Source organism: Schistocerca nitens, chromosome 7 (genome assembly GCF_023898315.1).
Source record: "Schistocerca nitens isolate TAMUIC-IGC-003100 chromosome 7, iqSchNite1.1, whole genome shotgun sequence".
Classification (NCBI taxonomy): Eukaryota; Metazoa; Arthropoda; class Insecta; order Orthoptera; family Acrididae; genus Schistocerca; species Schistocerca nitens.
Window position 1 is genome coordinate 279,892,710 of NC_064620.1, and position 5,563 is coordinate 279,898,272.

At 38.6% G+C, this 5,563-nt stretch overlaps 1 non-coding gene across 1 annotated transcript; it reads left to right on the top strand.

Moving 5' to 3' along the window:
* Positions 1 to 1,047: 1,047 nt before the first annotated feature.
* Positions 1,048 to 1,163, top strand: Trnal-caa (transfer RNA leucine (anticodon CAA)). Its single transcript has 2 exons — positions 1,048 to 1,085; positions 1,118 to 1,163. It is a non-coding gene; the product is annotated as a tRNA-Leu (tRNA).
* Positions 1,164 to 5,563: the final 4,400 nt, after the last annotated feature.

Here is a 5,563-nt window from a genome sequence, read left to right on the forward strand (position 1 = left end):
AGATTAATTCTAGTATTTGGGGCGGGGGGGGGGGGGGAGAGAAAGTAATTATTGGAAACTTATTGACCAGTGTTACAGTCTTACAAAACACTGATAATAGTGATGATCTTTTAAGACTAATTTAGTTTCGCGACCAAAACGCATTTTAACTCTTTAGTTTTTACGCCTAAGGTGGTAATTACCCCCCAGGTTGAGAAGCACAGATCTAGTAACAGAAGAAAAAAAAACCTCTAAAGAAGAACAAAGATAGAAATGTAAAATTAAATGTACCTCCAGTGTTCACAGATTCCTTTACATAAAGACAACTACAAAAGAATCTATGACAACTGGAGATATTTACATTTATATTCCTGTTCATCTTCTCAAACAAAGACCTCCACATTACTTTGACACTTGTTCCAAAGTAGTATAACGTTTCTGCCATTGTTGGCAACATTATTATTACATGTGTTATGTTCACTTATTAGAATTTTGGCGCCATCTTTGCTTACTTTGGTGTTTACAGAATGTATGTGATGTAATACGCCGAAAAAGGACCCTGTGACTATTAAAGGTATTTTTACATTACAATTATATTTTTGTTCACCTTTGTAATCAAAGACCTCACCAAAACTTAGAGTCATGCGCTAAAATAATGATTTGTTCTTTCTATTACTAGACATTGTCACAGTTTATCCCAAAGTCGTTCAGACAACACATGCTACCAGCTGATGGACGTGTAAACTTCTGAAATACAGGGTGGGAATAAAATAAACTGTCACTGGTAACAGAAAACTTGTAGCTTCAATCGATTAGTAGTCGCATTCTGCGTTACCACTAGAAATTACTGCAATTCCATTGGGTGGATGCTATGTTCGCAAGGCTCCTGTGAGTCGATATATTCAGTCTATCTTGTCTTGTTCAGCTATTCACTAAAGTCTACATAGACTCCTCCTAATCACCTACAGTAAACATCTGCTCTTAGGTCGTAACGGTCAAACTTCGTAAACAGTTTCAAAGAGATAACGGATTCGTTCTTGCTATCTGTTGCTGCAGGAGTTCAAGCATGTCAGGATGGCCGAGCGGTCTAAGGCGCCAGACTCAAGGAATACCTTGCCTGCTAGAGCAGGTCTGAGCATTCTGGTCCTCCTCTGAGGGCGTGGGTTCGAATCCCACTTCTGACAAAATTTTAAAAGCTGATGCTGATGAACCACACAACTGATTCAAAAATACGTTATGATTTGATCCGTTATAAATGGTTCTGAAAGCCAGAAATTGTGAAAACAATAGGTTTGTTTATAAATAATGCTTCTCCTACCAGTCACGATTTATTTTATTTTTCAAACGATGCGTCTCCATTTGTGCTGTTTAGTGTGTGTGAGGCTACACAAATGGACCGTAAGAAAACTATAAGTACAAATTCTTCTAAATTTCGCCACTAAATTCACAAAAAGATCGACAACCAACTAAAAATCGCGTGTTCCGTATATATTGCACTAAAGTCAACGAAATGAAGCAAACCCTCACACATCGACAACGTCACCTAGAAATGGCATAACAAACACAAAAAACTGCACTTGCAAATGGAAATCATTTCCTGAAACATAAAATAAAGAAAATCGTGACTGGTAGCAGAAGAGTTATTTACAAACAAACCAAAAGTACGTTGCATTCCTCACAATAAAGTAATCGAATTCAGAAGAAGCCCAAATATTCCAGACTGTTCTTCTTTTAATTTTAATGTTTGTTTCAATGTCCCTTAGATTAATGGAGCCTGAAAACTATCAGTGATTCACATAGGAGGTGTAGATATTTTCTGGAAACTTCGCAGTCACTTGCGGAATGGATACAAGGAAGAGTTCAGACAAATTTAGGACGTGTCGGCGATATATGATGCGTAGTAAATAAGTTGGTGGACGTTCGTCAGTTATCCACCAAAAACAGAAGTGCGCGTGCTATGACTTAAAAGGCACTCTTATTTAAGGCACTTTTGTAATTTTCTTTATATCTATGGCACGTGAAAGTTAGAGCTCAAATATCACTCAGCCAAAGCAGACAGATGTAACTATCAAAAATTCTCGCAAAAATCGGCTTCTAAGTTTTCGTAGCATCTGTAATTCACGAAAGCTAGAACAGAGTTTCAAAAGGGTGTGTGGCTTTGTGTAGAACGCTCGTTTACCACGAGGGTGGACTCTATTCCCTTCCAAATCGATGAATATTTTTCAACAATGTTGCGTGTTTTAAAAGCATTTCCGTGAAGCGTTAAATACAGAAAGGTGAAGAAAAAATCATTAGCGCTCGAGATTGGTAATCGTTAGATACAATCTCATTATAGCCAATCATTTTCTTTCTTTTTCAGTTTAGTTCGAATACCTACGTCCTTTACATATAAAGTTCTTCAAATATATGCTAATTAACACATATCTGTTAGTTATTTTTTATAAAATGTACTCTTATTCCTATTTATAGTTGAATCAGTCATTTCGAAAAGGCCATATATCCACAAAAATAAAATTTTCATGAGAAACAAGAAACTTTTTGGTTTTCGAAAAGGAAGTGTAAAGTGTCTTATTTTATATTTAGACTTTAACATAATGGCATCATAAACTGTGTGTTAAAGCAATACATAATACGTTAAAGTCAAACAACCGATGTGGAGATATGGCCTCGTCGAGTGAAAGTGTTTGTATGAAAAATAACATTCTACGAATAATTGATACCTTGCAACTGTGTCAACTAAATAAGTGATAAAATGTAAGTAACAAAGACTGCAGCATGAAGCATATGTTAGGGCGCTTTTTATTACACAGTCTTTTAAGCTTAGAACAGTACAAAACAGAACAACTGTTAATTCTCAAAAGTCTTCTTCATACTCATACAGGGCGTTTGTAGGCCATTTACAAAGTAAATCTAATTTATCGTCTGGTATATACTGAAACAATTTCCTAATCTCTGCAATTATTTTCACTTTGATTGGAGACTTTTCTTTGCAAGGGGAGGGGTTTGGTTGTTCAGGCCTGTACCCCACGGGCTTCCCTAACAAAAAGTATTCTCGCTGTAAGCCGTCGATTCACTGATATACTTTCAACAAACCAGGTTCGCTTGCGCAATTTTCAAACGTCACATACAGCGACAGTTGTAGGGTCATTTTCCGATCACGTGGAACTTTGGCCAGTGATTTCCTTGTTAGGCCAGATTTTTTATAATGTTTAGACCGCTATGTCTTACAATCAAAGATCTCACTAGTTTGCACTGGATGAACTTGGAAATTTGAGCTTTCCCTTTTTGTTATTGTGTTGATTTCGTCTGGAATGTATAGTCGATCAGTCTTGCGAATAAGTCTATTTGCTGCGGCAAAAGCCCTATCACACGTTGAGAAGGAATGTCCTCTGATTGGAAAATAATGAATAATCTTTTCAAATGGCCCAGGCGATGCTGCAGCTAACAAGTGTTGTTTCTATTTTGACCAGGGCATCCACCTGAGAAGATGTGTAGCTCTATCACCTCTTTGGGAAGGTTTCCCTTACTTGTTTAGCAATGAGCAGACTTTATTGGGTCCTTTACGAGCCTGCCCTTCACGGTACGAGAAAAACGTTTCCTTATGATTTCCGAAGTTGACAATGCAAAATTAAAAAGCAATAACTGTCTGTAAAACGCATTTCCTGCACTGGAGTATCTGGCAGTGGGATGTTCTACATGTAGCCGACAGTAATGCCACCTACAGTATTTTTATCCTGGGCAAGCGTCTTGATTGCGTAAATTCTCTCATAAAATTTCTTGGCTCTGTTCTTATGTACTATGAATTCTGTCGTAGCCACTTTTTTGCATTATCATTCAATTGCGGGCTTTTCCCATTTTTTGGTTCAGCTCCTCACCTGTCGAACAGGTGTCAATCTGCAGCTTTCCAAATTTGTAATCAAAATCTTCCTTCAAAAATTTAAAATAAAATTTGTAGTTCACTTTAGCATCAGGATATTATTGTTTAAATAACTCATGCATCATTTTGACATGCAGCTGTGCTGATAAATATGTTGTTCGGGTGTTGTTCGAATAATCGATTTAATTTACAGTGAATGATTCAGTATGACACTTAATCAAAGAACATACAGCTCCGTGGATTAAGTTATGTCTTGAACCCTCTGGTTTGCCCCGCTTATCAACCGTTGGACTGTCTAGCAGTACTAGATGATTTAAACGACGAATATGTTTCTCATCTATTCGATGGAGACTCAAGAACCTATTTTTACAGATTTGGATTTGTCTTCCATCACTGCTCACGTGATAATGAAAATTAGCTATTCGCACTTTGGGATTTGTAGTATTTGACTTCCTTTCTCTTTTTACTGGATGCGCATTAATTAGACATTGTGCCTAATATCCTGAGTATCTTTATCAGCAACACAATTCATATGTGTCAATATTTGCATTAGCGATTACTCCGTCTCTAAAGACTTTCTTGGACACATGAAAACACCTACACAATCAACTTGTGATCAAACAGCCCATTGCCGCGCGGGATTAGCCGAGCGGTCTCAGGCGCTGCAGTCATGGACTGTGCGGCTGGTCCCGGCGGAGGTTCGAGTCCTCCCTCGGGCATGCGTGTGTGTGTTTGTCCTTAGTATAATTTAGGTTAAGTAGTGTGTAAGCTTAGGGACTGATGACCTTAGCAGTTAAGTCCCATAAGATTTCACACACATGTTACCAAAAAATAAAGAGCTAATTTTTCAAGGCACGACTGCAGACCAATTAAGATAGAATTTCTGTGAGTATTGTCCAACAAGACGGTATGTTATCACGTAAGATATAGCTATTGCGTTGTAGGGTCAACATCAGTAACTACACCTACCAGCATTGGGTCCGTTCGGCGTGGTGCTACGACATTTTCACTGTAGCTCACATTCTGTTTCCCTTGGGGTTTTTCTCTCTTTATTCCATCACATTTACTCAAACAATCCTTTTTTCTTCTCTTTACGTCCTCATAATCACTGACACTATCACTTTCACTCTTGCAAACAAAAGTATAAAATAGCTCCACGAGAAAGAATGGCAGTTGTCCACGCAAACATATGCTCTGCGAGCAGCGCTTGCAGCGGTCAACACGTGACCTAACAGCTGGCAACTCCGGCAAGGCTACATTGCAACAGACATGCCTCTTTCCCGCGGGACGTGAAATACGACTCTTAATATCACTGACGTAGGAATGAGCGGGATATGGGCTTTTCACAGGAAATGGGCGTTTCTTCGAGTAGTTCCTGATCTTGAGCTAAAATAGAAATGTGGTGGGGATGGACATATGGCCTTTTTGAAACGACTTATTCATTTACATACGCTGTTGCTGTTGTCTTCAGTCCAGAGATTGGTTTGATGCAGCTCTTGGTGCTACTCTCTCCTGTGCAAGCGTCTTCATCTCCCAGTACCTACAGCAATCTACATCCTTCTGAATCTGCTTAATGTATTCATCTCTTGGTCTTCCCCTACGATTTTTACCTTCCATGATTCCCTCCAGTAGTAAGGGTAGTAGGTATGTGATCTACCCATCTAATCTCCAGCATTCCTCTGTAGCACCACGCTTTGAAAGCTTCTA